The sequence below is a fragment of the Microcebus murinus genome, chromosome 2 (genome assembly GCF_040939455.1).
Source record: "Microcebus murinus isolate Inina chromosome 2, M.murinus_Inina_mat1.0, whole genome shotgun sequence".
NCBI lineage: Eukaryota > Metazoa > Chordata > Mammalia > Primates > Cheirogaleidae > Microcebus > Microcebus murinus.
In genome coordinates, this window is record NC_134105.1 from 14,873,978 (window position 1) to 14,889,155 (window position 15,178).

Here is a 15,178-nt window from a genome sequence, read left to right on the forward strand (position 1 = left end):
CTCATGGGAACAAGGTTCTCAGGACCCAGGGGTCCACTGGGAGACATGGGAACCATGGGGCAGGGCAGGGAAGACAGGGTTCGAGCATCCTCCATGGTCACATCAGGGAGCTGAAGACCCACTGTGCGCTGAGGAAGAGGGCACAGTGGCCGGAGCCAGGGTGGGGGCTTCAGGCTGGATGTGGACAGGAGACCAAAGCAGGGCAGAAGCCAGCTGTGTCAATTTGAGCCAGTGGCTCAGACACCTGGGGGAGACGCCCCTGGAGTCTCAGAGACGAGGAAGTGCATGGTCCCCAGCTGGGAGAAGAGGCTTCATTCCTGCACTTCCCTCAAATTAGGAAAGTGGGAACAGGGAACAAACACACCTTGACTCCATCTCCCACGTTATCTCACTAATAATCGCAGCAGCCCTATGAAATTAGGAATGTCATGTTACAGATGGGCTAAAGCAGCTCTGAAAGGCTAGTGTCCCACATGGCAGAGCTACCATGTAAGTTCAGCCTGTCTGACTGCGTTTCCTGTGAATCTCCAAACTCATCTCCAAGCCCTCTCCCCATGAATCCGTTGTTTCCTACGAGGAAGAACCTATTACTATTATACATGTTCCTCTTCCCTATGGACAAATCGTCAGATCCTATTGAACACCTACTGTGTGCTGGGTGCCACTGGGGACATGAAGATGAATGAGAGGCAGCCCTTCTCTCCAAGAGCTCAGAGACTAGGCTTCCTCAACCAGACCCAGTGTGCTCAGTGACCAGGAAATGGGGCACACAGAAGAGTGAGGGGAGGTCAGAGAGCCTGTGGAGCCAAAGCTCTCACAGAGGACTTCCTGGAGGAGGAAGCATTTCAGCTGGGCATTGAGGGATTTGGAGGTTCATTCCCTAGACAGCCCCCTGTGCAAGGCATGGAATGCAGAGGAGAGAAAGAATACAGCCAGAGGAGAAACAAACCATGTTCAAACCTCACCATCACAGGCCGGGCATGGTGGCTCACATCTGTAATCCCAGCACTTTGGGAGACCAAAGTGGGAGGATTGCTTGAGGTGAGGAGTTCAAGACCAGCCTGGACAACATTGTAAGACCCCATCCCTAAAAAAAAAAAAAAAAAAAAAAAAAAAAATTAGAAATTAGCCAGTGTGACGGTGTGCACCTGTAGTCCCGCCTACTCAGGAGGCTGAGGCAGGAGAATCACTTGAGCCCCAGAGTTTGAGGAGTCACAGTGAGCTACGATGGCTCCACTGCACTCTAACCTGGGCAACAGAGTGAGACCCTGTCTCAAAAAATAAACAAACAAAAACACCTCACCATCACCAAGTTGGCTATTCACCTCCAATTTAATCTACAATTTTCCAATAAAAACTGCAATAGGGTTTTCCCTGAAACTTGACAAGGTCATCTCAAAACGTACATGGAATAATAAAGACCCCAGAACAGCCAAGGCAATTTTGAGAAAGAGACTAGGAAGAAACAGGGCATGTCATCCTACCAGATATCAATAATTGTATGAAGTTCTAATAATTATTTTAACATAGCTTGATTTGATCCCAGGAATAGACTAACAGATGAAAAGAAGAGACAATACTGCCTAGGAACAGATCCAAACATGTGAGAGTATGAAACCTGACACAGAGTAAAGATTGTCTAGTTAACAGATGACGTTGGGCAATTGAGTGCCCCTATGGAAAAAGGTAAAACTGGATCCCTGCTCAAATCATGCACAAAATGAGTCCCAGGTTGATTAAAGTCGTAAATGTGAAGGCGAACAATAAAGTTTTTAAAAGAAAACAGAGGAAAATAGTTTTATGATCTCAGAGTAGAAAATAAGACACAAAAAGCATAAATGATAAAGGGAAATAATGATAAATCTTATTTTATTAAAATCAAGAACGTCCATATGACAAAATATGAATAGATTTGTTAAAGCCACAGGCTGGGAGCATATATATTTGCAAACTGTGTAACCAAGAGAGAATTCCTCTACAAAAGAATTTTTTTTAAAAACTACAAAGAATTCATTTACCCAAACATTCAAAAGCAATAGGAAAGTGGGCAAAAGATGTGAACAAACAACAGAGGAAAAAATCTGAAAGGCCAATAAGATATAAAAAAAAGTGTTAACATCACCAGTAAACATGGAAATGTGAATTAAAACAATACGAGATAGAATATTACGCCAATCTGATTGGCAAGATCAGTGTAGAACCCCAGTATTGATGGTGGTGTGGGGGAAATACCAATGTTTATAAGCTGCTAATGGGAATGTGAATTTGCACAGCTACTTTGGAGAGCAATTTGGAAATGCTTTGTAAACTTTAAGATGAATGAATCTATGACTCAGCCAACTCCACCGCTAATGTGTGCCTGTCCTAGGCTCAGTTCCCTGAGTGGGGCCTGAGACAGGAACTTCTCTGCAGGTGATTTATTGAACAAGAGCTCTCAGGTCAAAGGGAGAGAGGTTGGAAGATTGGGCAGCAGGGAATGCTAAGCAATGACATGTTCTCAGTTGGAGATTAGCTTCCATCCGATCCGATGGGACCTCTGAGGTATTAGTGACTTCACAGAGTTGACCCACCTTGAGGCAGGGAACCAATATTTTTGCAGCCCCACGCCAGCCAGTCATTGGCTATGGCTACCCCATGGGGCGGTGCAGGGGTGGTATACATTTGTGGGCGAGAAAGTTCTAAAGAAGGGAGCAGCTATGAGCCTTCAGCATTCACAGCAGGAGGGTGGGCATGCCCGCAGGTCAAAGTCACTTGGATGCGACACAGTGTTTTCTATAGCATCCTGGGGAAACTCCCACTCGTGCAAAAGAACACATGTCCAAGGATATTCATTGCGCCTTAGCATGTAATAGAAAAAGAAGAGCCTAACTGCCTCTCAGCAGGAAAACAGAAAGATAAATTGCTTTATAAGTGCAATAAAATAATCTACCACAGTTAAAGTGAATAAACTACATTATTATGTATCAGTATGAATAAGTCTCCAAAACATAACATGGAGTGAAAAAATAAACGGCAAAGGAATATGTATAGTGTTATGCCATTTATAGAAACTTCTAAAATATATGTAATGATAGAATATACAGGTTTTGAATGCAGAACTAGGTAATAACAGTACAAAAACATGCAGGGGACAGATAAATGCCAGGTTCAACACAACCGTATCATGTTTCATTGATTTTCTTTTTTAAAAAGAGAGGACACTGAAGCAAATATGGCAAAATGTTAATATCTGTTTAATCCTGATGGTAAGCATATGTGTGGTTGTTACATGACTTCCTGATTTTCCTGTATGTCAAAATGTTCTATAATTAAAAATAAAAATATTAAAAAACCACAAGGGAGACAGGGAGTATATGAGAATTCTCTGTACTCCCTGCTCAATTTTGCTGTGAATCTAAAACCGCTCTAAAAAGTAAAAGTTTGTTAATTATTAAAAGTAAAGAAAAAAGAAAACCACAAGGGAGGGGTTCTGTGGGCTGCCCCGGGAAGTTCAGTATCTCAGAAATGGGAGGAGGCTCAAAGAACTGACTTTCTGGAATGATGGGGGGCCCCCCCCCGCGGGAAATGGCGCTGTCCATGGTGCTGGTTTCTAGTGGTGAGGCTGGTTTTGCGGCAACAGATCAGCAGGTCTGGTCAGCTGCCATCCAAATGGACCCCAAATCTCACCATGCATCTCTGCCTGGTCCTGCCACCACCCCCTCTCCTCCTCACTGGCCTCCCGACCTCCTTTCTCGCCCCCATAATCTGTTCTCCACAAGCAGCTAAAGGGATCTTTTAAAAACATAAACCAGATCACGCTACATCAGGGATTACTATCCTCCAAATGCTTCCCATCAAGTTTATAATAACATCTAAAATCCTCCCCCAGCCTACAACGCCCCAAATAATCCGCTCCTGCTGGCTCTCCATCCTCCCTCCCACCATCCTCCCCCCAACTCACGTGCTTCCTTTTATGTTTCTGGACTTGCCAGGCCTTTGCATTTGCTCCTCCCCTGCCTGGGATGTTCTTCCATATCTGCGAAAGGTTCAGCCTGCATGTGTGACCACCACAGAGAGGGCTCCTACCTGAGGCATCCTGTCACCTGATGTTATTGTATTTGTATTACTGCCCACGGTTAAAGTCATCGCACTTAGGTGTTTATTTACTTGTTTGCTTTCTGGCCCACTATTCAGTATGTCCTAAAAAGGCAGGCACCTCATCAAATTTACCCAGTACTTTAGCCCCAGTATGCAGCTCAAGGATAGTCCCCACTTGTGTTCAGTAGGTATTTGTTGAACAAACGTGTGTATATTTACTGAGCTCCTCTGCTGTGACAGGCCCTACACCTGGCTCTGTGAATTCTGGAATAAATACGATCATCTTTGCCCTCATGATGTTCCCAAGCTGGAAAGAACAGAGAAGCCACATCACAGAATCCTAGACTGTTGGGATAATTCTCTTTGCTCTTATTATAGAATTAGGGGACTTTAAAGATACCCGATTTTTCATTCCCTGTCCTTGTTTCTTAAAGCAACCCTGCCTCACCCAGAGAGAAAAGGACTTGCTCAAGTTCACACATCAGAGGCACAGTCTGGGTCTGAACCCGGGTCACCTAATTCCTCATAGTGTGCATTAAAAGGAGGGCATCCAAAAGCAGCTTTGGACCCTTTTCCACCTCCTGGCTCTTGGGTACCCTTGCAGGTGCCACTCACGGAGAGGCAGTAAATTCCCAGAGGAATGGTTTAAGGAGCAAAAGGAAATCCTCTGGCACAGGGCATCGTGCCCTTCAATCAGACACCATGTCTGTGTTTTCACCATTAGAACCTCATCCCTTTGGAGCAAGCTTTGACCCCTTTGGAGGCCCCTGAGCAAATGCAGAAGCCCCCTGGGACTCCATGGGCCCCTTGGTGCAGGCAAAATTGGCCAAACGCTCCTGCTCAGCAAGGGGGTTCACTGGGAGAGAACAGACAACACGCCTGCAACGCAGAAGCAGGGAGAGTGGTGTCCGAGGCCCCAAGCAAACATTTTTAATCTGGCCCCACCCCCCGTGCTTCCTCTCCTGTCCTTCCTTCCCAGCAAACCCACAGGGGACCCTCCCACCAGGAGGAAACACCTGCAGCCCTGTAAACCCTCTCAGCACTCTCCATGCCTGTGCCTGGTGTGTTTTCTACGAGAATGTTCTTCCCCTCCCTGCGCCCCCTGGCCAATTCCAGGTCACACTGAAGATCTCAACCTCTGGTACCCTTCTCCTAATGTAGGGTTAGATGCCTCCTTTCTCTGAGATCCCATAGACCCAAGCACTTATGTTGTAGTATGGTACGTCTCTCGCCTTCATTGTGGACTGATTAGGTCCAGTTCCGATAGGCCGGAACTGTCTCTATTTAGTGAGAGAAGCCCAGTGCCTGGCCCAGGGCTGGCTCGCAGTAGGAATTCAGTGAATGACAAGTGCACAGGCAAATAACCCTACTGGGGCCCCAGGTTTCTGCGCTATAGCTGGCTCAGTTTCTTCACCCTTCCCTTTTGTGTGACCTTGAGGACATCACACTTCTCTTTGAGACTCATTTCATCATCTGTAACATGGGGTCACTACTTACATCTACCTCATAGGCTTGTCATAAGGATTAAAGGATAAGACAAGGATAAGAGGCAAGGGACAGTGCCTGGTGTTTGTCGCTATTGCTGGAGTGGGGGTGCCTGGGTGTCTCCGCGGAGGTGGTGGGGGCAAGGCTGTCGGTGAGCGTGCGTGAGGCTGAGGGCGCAGGAAGGCAGCAGCCCAAGCAGTCTAGGGACCCAGTCCCCAGAGAAGCCCCCACTGTCACTACTCTGTCTCTCACTCCGCCCTGGGGTGGTGGCCCAGGCCGTGGACCAGCCGCCTCTCTCGCCACAGCCCCATTGCCCAGGCACCTCATTAGGACCCCCCACATCCCCCCCCCACTAGGCGGCTGGGGAAGGGTCAGCTGCTGGCATGAAATTCACAGTCCTTGGAGGGTTTGCATTTCCATGTCTCCTGTGTTGGGCATAGTGGAAGGTGATGAATAAAAGATGGGGATGGGGGAGCTCCTGTGGCTTTAAGAGAAATGTGATGAGCATTTAGAGTGGGGAGATTAGCGCAAGAACTTCCCTCTGAATACCAAAAACAAAGGTTTCAGCATCCAGTGCAAAATAAACCAAAACAAACCAGAAAGGCACCTTTCTGCTTTGAGGTGGCAGGAACCCAAGCTAGGGAGAAGGGGTCTGGGGGGCCTTGGCTGGGGAGGGGGGAGGGGAGACAGACTCAGGTGCAGGAAGTCAGAACTGCTGGGAAAGAGGTTCACGGAGACTTGGCCAAGGCAGCCCAAGGACCTGAGGACGGGGGTGGGGGTGCAGCCCCTCCCTCCCAGTGCTGACATCCTCTTTGATGCTAAAAGTCATTACGTCCCCCCAACACACACTGGGTAGAGGGGCTGTGAGAGACGGCGGTCTGTGTGGCCTCTAATGGCAGCCCGTGTGGCTGGCCCATTGTTGCTAATAACAATGAGTCACTATTTACTGCACTGTTATCTGTGTGACACACGGTGCCAAGGGCTTTCCCCGTGTGGCTTTCAGTCCCCACAGCAACCTTATGAGAGAATTGCAATTACAATCCCCTCCTCTCCAGTAGGGAAACTGAGGCAGGGGGAGGTTATGTAACTGGCTCCATGTTGCACAGCTGGTGAGTGGTGAACCAGGATCCCAACCTGGTCAGCCTGGCTCGCTGGGGGAGGGGCACAGGTGCTACATGCTGGAGGGGATGCTTGGGGATGTGGGCCCAGGTCATCCCTTAAATGTGTATCTGGGCAGTTTCTCCTGGGGCAGAGCACTCCGGGACACTGGGCGTTGGGTGGGGTTGCTATGGTGTTGTGCTTAGGTGAGAGGAGATGACTGGGAGGGCTGTGTAGACATGTTTGTGCATGTGGTGGTGTGTGACTGGGCAAAAGGGTACATGTGGCATTACCTCCAAGTGTGTGAGGGCCGTCGGGGCACCACTGTATACAGGTGTGCTCACGTGAGTATGACTCTGCCGGGGAAGTACACACCATGAGGGTAAGGGTGGCTGAGATTAATGTAGAACCCAGTGACTGGAATATATAAAATACACAAGTGTGTGTGCGTGTGTGTATGATTGGTGTAGGCATAGTATTGTACACATGACTGGAAGTGTGCATGTGTGTGGTGTGTATGTGCTTCCATGACCATGACAGGGGCCAGCATGTGACTTGGCATGTGAGCGGTGTGCCTGTGTGTGCAGGGAGGGGTGTGTGTATATGCCAATATGCCAAGCCAAGGTGGTCACCCCTCCCTCCCCCATCCCGGTCTCTCTGCCAGTGACAATTCTGTCTGTTGAGATGCTCACAGTAGGAATCATTTTGCCTCAGTGTGAGAGTCTCCAAGGGGACATCCCAAACACGCATTGTCCACTGCAGGTGCTCAGCAGACCCCCACAGTCCTGCTTAACATGTGCATTTGGATTCTCCCCCCGAGATCCTCCCAGGGTCCCTCCCAGGCCAGGCAGATACTCTTGGCTCTATCATTAAGAAAAGCCAAGTCTCAGAAGGATTGTATAGCAGGCACTTTTGATACATTATATATTGCATATCTTTCTTCCCATTTCACAGCTGGAGAAACTGAGGCTCAGCTAAGGCTCCAGTTAAGACCTTGTAGTTGTCTCCAACTACAAGTCCAAATTGCTCTTCCCAAAGGCCCTTTACTTGTCTGAGCTTTTGCTCCATAATTTTTCCTTACTTGTCCTGGCTAAAACCAAGACACTCGATCAGTCATTCATTCAGCTGGTATGCAGCACTTTCATCCTGTGACCAGACAACCTAGTCTGCAGGCTTGTCCTGCTGGGTTTGAGGCTGGAGGAGTCTGGGGAAGGTGGCTGTATCCTCAGAGAGAGAGAGAGAGCTGGTTACAAGCTGCGATCCACAGCGCTGCTGAGCTGTCCTTGGTGCTGAAGCTGTGCCTGTGGGCACCTGCCTCCAGGTCCTGGGCTGGGGCCCCCCACCTCTGGATTTTTGCAGGCTACAAACATTGTTCACAAGAAGCTCCCAGCCCTGGGGCTGGACTACTAGAAGTGGAGAATCACAGTCAGGAAAGGTGAATTTCCCACCAGGTTTCACGCTGGCCAGGAACATCCAGAGCCTTGCCTCTTTTCTGGCCGGAACACCTCTTACGGAGCTTCTCAGGGGCAGGACAAGGCTGATGCAGCCCAGGAATTGGCTCAGTAATATTTGCTGGCCCGAACTGAAGGGACAGAATGTGTCCTTGGGTGTAAGCTGGGGAGGACACTATGAGAGGGGTCTGGGAGCCATGGCATGAGGAGATCATGGCAAGACCCAGGTGAGGATGTGGGGGCATCTCCAATCATTATCTGTCTTCTTTGGGTCCCTTGGAGTCTGTTCTGGGAAAGAGACATAGGTTAGTTCTTTCCAGAACCAGACAGTGGGGATGTCAGGAGGACAAATTTCAGCTCTACTTAAGAAGCCGTTTCTTACAGAGTTCCTCACCGAGGAATCATTTTGCCTCAGGAAGAGGTGAGCTTCGCAACAGTGTGAAAGATAAAACATTCCATTTTTCTAAGGTCCTCATGAGAGCAGACCAGCCCACAGCCATGACAACTGCCACTTACTGAACACTTATTTTGTGCTGGCTACAACCCATAGGCACATATAGCATTAGCCAGGTTACAGGTGAGGGAACCGAGGCTGAGAGAAGGGAGGCGATTTGTTGAAGGCCACACAGCGAGGAAGTAACTCAGGGCTACAAAGGCTCCCTGAGCCACCCCAGAAGGTGGGGTGTTCTCACGCCTCCCCCACGCCCCAGCCTTCTCTCAGCTCCCTTCCCTCCACCTCCCCTTGGGCTGAATTTTAAAGAAGAAATAGATAAAAAATAAAAAAATGGACAAGGCACCCCACCCAGGGTGTGGGACCTGATTCGATGAACACTGATGTTTCTTTCATGAGGGATGGGACGGTGTTCCTCACCTGCAGCAGCCCAGGGCTTGGAGGAAGTGTCTGTAAGTCACTAAGGCCACCTGCCTCCCAGCTCGCCCCGCCCACCATCTGCCGCCACCTTCCCCTCCTCCCTGGCTCCCCACGGCCCAGCCCAGCCATGGCTCTCAGAAGCCCCCCAAGCTGCGGTTCCATCTCTGAGACAGCTGGGGCAGCAGGATGAGCTCAGGCTTTGGAATCAGACTAGAGTCTAGATTCCAGCTCTGCTTCCTACCGAGAGGCTTCAGAGAAGCCACTTAGCTTGGGCTTCCCTCCAGTAAACTGGGGAGGGTGCCTCCTCGTGGAGTCCTCACGAGGTGTGAGCTAAGGTGTCCAGGGCTTGGAACATGGTTTACTTCTTCCTCAACACTCAACAAATGGCCATTGCTACTCCTGCTGCCGCTGCTACAGCTACCGCTAGCATTATCTTGATGAATGGAAGTATTTTTTGTCCTGACTTACAACCAAAAAGAGGTAGATGAAAATCAAGGTGCTTGGAGCTGAGGCCACATTCACTCCTTAGGGAAGCCCCACATTTCTCCCCAATGTCATGTTGCTGGCGGGGGTGGGATATGAGCAACCGGGAGTCTGACCGGCCTGAACATGGGTAGGCTGCGGATCTCCAGCTGCTGGGTTTGCCCCGCCTGACTTTGCAGCCAACCGAGGGACAGATGGCAGTTCCTCGATGGAGACCAAAGGCATCGGGATCACTGGAGAAGCTGCTGCTGAACACGTGGTTTGTGTCTGAGGATGTCAGTTTCCCACGGTGAGCTCCAGGGTCCGGCAGACTCGCAGCCTGGCCGCGGTGCCCTGGACCGGCACTGCAGAGGGGCAGGGCAGGCGTGGGCTTCCTGCGAGCAGCCTGACTCCCAGAAGTAAAGATCCCACCCCTCATGACGACACTGCCTGGCCTAAGTGCTTCCGCTCCCTGAGCCTCACTTTGCTGCCCTTTTAAATGGGGCAGTAACAGAATCTGCCACACAGAGTCGTGGCCAGAAGCAGATGGTGCAAAGGAGGCAGGGGGATGGGGCAGCAGCCCAGCAGGCTCCCTTCAGCCCTCAGGTCCCCAGGGCTAGGACCCTCAACTGGGTCTAAGCACCCCTCACACACACACAGACAACTGGGCGCACATGGGGGGCCAGGCACCCCCGCTGCCCAACCGTGGAGCAGACGTCACACTGCGGGAGCCTCATTGCGTGCCAGAGGATGCACGTGGCTGCGAGGGGGAGGGGAGGGGGAGGAAGCCGGGAAGCCTGGGGCCCAGGGGAGCACCCCGCACGCCAGTCTCCTCACGCAAGGGGCTTGACACGCAGGCATCCGCTGCTCTCTCTCCTCTAAGCCGTCCAGGGAAGGCTCCGCCATCCGGCTCTGCCCGGCCCCGGCCTCCACTCCCTGCAACTGCCGTCTCGGTGGACAGACCGGCCGCCCGCCTCTCCCTGGATCCGCTGCCTGGACTGTCACTTCGCCTGCCTGCCGCGGTCCTGGCGGTCCGCCTGCGGGTTGCCAGGCTTCTGCGGGTCAGGCTGGCTGCCCACCTGCCTTTCCATTGTCTGTCTTCCTCGTCTGTGTGGCAGTCGGTCAGTCCTTCCGCCCACCTGTCTGTCTGTCTGTCCATCCGCCGCTTGCCGGCTGTCTCTGCCCACTCTCTTGCCCCTGGCGAGGCGGAGAAGGCGGGCCCGACCCCGCGCCCCTCATCCCCCCAGCCCCAGGTGCCTCCCCGGCTCACCGCACAGCTGCCGTCCTCCCCCGGCCCCCGCCCTCCTCGCTCCAGCCCCAGAGTGTTAGAGAAAGATTTAGCTGAAGATATTTGGGGGAGAATAGGTTTAAATTAATGGTGAAAATAAGGTTTTATGATTCCATTTCGGTTTTATTCCTCGACTGGTTTTCCCCACTGCCACGAAGCCGCGGTGGAGGATGGCTGTTCTCCGCAGTATTTATGGTAATGCAGGTTAATGTCTGAGTTCGAGGAGCTCAATTAGCAAATTCATGGACAAGGGGGTCTGTGCGCGCTTCTCTTGTGAAGCTCGATGATTCATTAGCCACAGGGAGACTCCGGGCTTCGTGTCCGCATACAAAACACGGACGCCGCTCCCCAGGTGGGGTGCCTGGCTCCAAGCTGGTGCTCTAGGAGCCCGGGTATCCTTGTTCCCTGCACCCATCATCGTGCCTGGCACAGAGTAGGGCCTCAATATGCATTTGGCACTCGGCACAGGGCACATGGTAGGTGCCTCTAAACATCGAATACATCGGTTAATCACATCATCCCCAATGCCAAGCACAGAACCTAGAACAGAGGAGGCACTTAATGTTTGCTAAAGAAATTGACATGCCCCTGGTAACTTGCATGGAGCTGCCACATGGTAAAAGATGGATGAGTGTTTGTCGACTGACCAAATGATTGACGATGAATGAATGAATGCATGAGTGAATGCTACTGCTCTCCAGCTGCAACGCTGCCCAGAACCCCAGAATCCCACCCTGAGGGTAACAAGGAGAAACAAGATCTCAAGGAGGGGGTCCTAGTCTGGAGGGCCTGGGGCGGGTGAAGACGTGCTGAGCTCCTGCCCACACCTCAGGGCCAGACTTTAAAAGGTAGAGCAGCCATTTGCAGGTTTGTAACTCGGGATACGCTGGGCTGGGCGTGTAGGCTGAGTAGAAGAACTGCAGGTGGCACCCACCTGTCCCCCACTAGTTGCCCAGCCCTACTTCTTGGGGAGGGGAGTGGGCAGGGGGAGAGACCCCGTTCTTCCAGTGCCTTCCCAAGACTGGCCTCACTGGAGGCTGGTGACTTGGTGACACAAGGTAGGGTGATTAGTCTCCTTTTGTAAATGTGGAAGCTGAAGCCCAGACAGGGCAAGTGCCTTGCTCATGGGCACACAGCAAGTTAGTGGCTGAGCCATTTGAACAAAGATGTGTGTTCTCTCCTCTACTTCTTGCCTCTGCCCAGCTCCACCCCCTGTCCTCTCAGGCCTCTGATTTACCCCCACCCTCCCCCCAGGCCCTCATTCCTCCATGACTGGAATGTCAGCTCCAGGAGGGCAGGGAGCTTTGTCTCTGCTCATAGCCGTCTCCCCCATGCCTGGGACTAGGTTGGCGAACAGTAAGTGTGCAATAATGCCTTACTGAATAGTGAATGAATGAATGATTGAATGTCATGCCCGCACATGAGGGCAAGAGCGTAACGATATCCTTAGCATCTCCCACTCAGGAGGTTACCACTCTAAGCTGCCATTGTTCCGGTTTTCCCACTGGCCCTAAGGGGAGAGCGTTCATTCACCCTGAGCATGTTTTCAGCTGAAGAACCTATGTCTAGAGAGGTGACTTAACTTACCCCAGGTCACACGGCAAGTGAGTGACGGAGTCCGAGATAGGCCTCCAACCCAGGTCATTGCATCCGAGCCCCGAGCCCACACCCACCAGGCACCTGCTCGCTGTACCCCTTGCCCGAAGCTGAGCCCACCCTCCTGCCCCACCCCCACCCCGCCAGCTCCCTCTAAGGCCAGCCCTTAGACTGACAGCTCCCCAGCCCCACACGGGCACCTAAGGGGTCACCTCCCTGGGCTGCAGCCAGAACAGTGACAGGGAGACCAAGAAAGGCCAGGCGGGGCGGGGGGCGAGGCCGGGCCCTCCTGCCGCGGTTCCCGTCAGTGTCAGTATGCGCCGGGGCCTCTCGGTGAGACAGGCTGACAGCTCCCGCCGCACAGGGGCTGCCTGTCTCTCCGAGGAAGGGGCTCTGGCGGGAGGGGGTGTGGTGACAGCCAGGCCTGGGAGAGTGGCCCGATGTGTCCTCCTCCCCCTCCAAGGGTTTCACGAAGAGCACAGATGAGGCCCCGCCCCGGGCTCAAGACTGGCGGGAGCAGCAGAGGCTCACGCGTGCCAGACTCCACGCTGGGTGCTGGCGTGCGTCCTGTCCCTCACCCTCACAGCTACGCGAGAGGGAGGCATGAGGAATAGCCCCGTTTTATAGTTAGGGAAACTGAGGCTCAGACGCTGGAAATCCGTTCCCGCAGTCACATGAGCAGAGTGGCAGATGCAGGACCGAGTTCTATTTGACCCCAGAGCCCTCACCTTCAAACTCCACTGTCGAGAGCGTAAGTCACATAAAGATGGCCCCTGCTTTCTGGAAACTTCCTCCTACAGCTTAAGGAGCCAGAAGGAAAAGCCCCTGGCTGGGGAGGCAGAAGACACAGATTTAATAGTCCTGCTTTGACCGCGGGCTCCCTCTCACTGTGTGACCTCGGGCTGCTCACTCAGCCCCTCTGATCCTGAGCAGTGACACCCTTACAGTGGAGATGTGGCGCGTCCTGTCTGGAGGGTCCTTCTGCTCGCTGATCCCGCGCCCCCCCCCCCCTCCCCGCTCTGGCGTTCTGGGCTTGAGCCTCGGGGGAAACAAACGGCGCAGCCTTCCAGAAGGTCCCACAGTTGGAGTGCGGCAGGGCGGGCCGAACGCTCATCAGGGGCCTGACAGCAGAGCAAAGGGACTTGCCCAAGGTCACACGGCGCATTAGCATCCGCGGGGGGGATTCCCAGCCTGGCACCTTCCGCTGTGCGGCTGCCACCGCGGTAGAAATGTTCAAAGACGTTTAAGAGCTTTACCTTTGGCCCATGCATTTTTGTTTTTTGTTTTAAATCTCTGTTCCTTTTTCTTTGAAGAGAAAGAGCACATTGGGGTTCTTAGAAACTCTTTTTTTTTTTTTTTTTTTGCCCCTTTAAACAAAAAATAAGCAAACTCGGTCTAGAAGACCCTGAAGACAGCAATGGCATCTCGGCTTCCTCCCGCCATTCCCCCCGAGACCTGGTGGCTGTCTCCCCGGGTCCCCAGCGGCCGGCACGTCATGGAAAGGCCCGCCGGGGGGCACGTGCTGGACCAGCTGCTGCATAAACAGCGAGCAACTTCAGACAGACTGGAAAATCAGGCGCCACTTCAAAGGCACAGTGACAGGCTGCGACGGCGTGGGAGCGAGGAGGTGGCCTCCCCTGACGGCCAGCCGGGAGCGGGAGGCTGGACCGCCGCTGTGTTCTCAGCGAGAGGCAGCAGAGGACGGGCCCGCCTCCCCACCAGGACAAAGCTGTTGCAATATCTGTCGCCCGTGTGCCCAGGGGGGCTGATGAGCCGCTTAGTGGGTGGCAGGGGTGGGGGGAACAGCACTGGCCGGGGCTGGGACAGGCAGGCCCGGCCCTTCCTGAAGCCAGGCTGCACGGCTGAAGGGCTGCGGCCTCAGGCAGAGGCCCTGCCGACTCCGCCCACGCGCCGGGCCCCTTCTCTGTGCCGGGCAGTGTGGGGGACAGCAAACCTTGGGGCAGGAGAGGGAGAGCCGGGCACGCCGGCCCCAGTGAGGCTGCAGGAAGCTCCTCTGGAAAGGTTGGTGGGAAGCAAAAGAATTAAGCATGTGCATGTGTGCATGGGTGTGTGTATGCGTGTGTGCATGTGTGTACATGTGTGTGGACGCGTGTGCATGAGTGTGCATGTGTGTACGTGTGTCCCCATGTGCCGATGTCTTTCAGCAGTGCCGCTTTCATGCTCACAACTTGCCAGGACTATTCCCAGCTTCCCGGGTCCCACCCAGTGCCCCCGTCTGTCACCCACTAACTTCTGTCTTCTCCCCGCCTTCCCCTCCTCCTCCTCCCAGTCCCCTTCAGAGGGACGCTACGGTGAGACAACTCGGGCTCCAGACCCAGCCCATCGCTCCTAGCCAGGGTGGCCTCAGACAAGGGACTGCACGCCTCTGAGCCTCAGCTTCCCCATCTGTACAATGGGATGCATCGCTCCGCCTTCCCAGAGAGGTGGAGGATATGAAGTGTCAGGCTCGTGCCGGCCACACACAAGCCCTCAACACACACAGCCCCTCCACCACCCTCCATCCTCTCTCTCCGTTCCTCTCCCTCGTTCCTTCCCGCCCCTCTCTGTGCCTCTGTTTCCCCGCCTATAAATGGGAATCTCCGAGGCTGGCGGCGAAGATTAGGAAAGATGTGTCTAAGCAGGGCCTGTGGCAGCGTCCGTCACTCACCGGCCACCTGATCTTCATCATCCTGGCGTCTCCGTGCCGGGCACAGAAACGCGCGTGTTACTGCTGAACAGGGAGGGCAGGTGTGCAAACTATTTGCACTGATCGTAAGTGCACCCGGACGTGGCTTTCTACGCCCACGAAACCACCACCGGAACCAGCACGCAGAGCAGCGCCGGCCCCAG

General features: G+C 53.2%; 1 protein-coding gene across 1 annotated transcript in view; it reads left to right on the forward strand.

The window, feature by feature from the left end:
• Positions 1-15,178, forward strand: part of C1QA (complement C1q A chain) — a 383,888-nt gene that overhangs the window by 354,078 nt on the left and 14,632 nt on the right. The gene's annotated exons all lie outside the window — the stretch shown is intronic.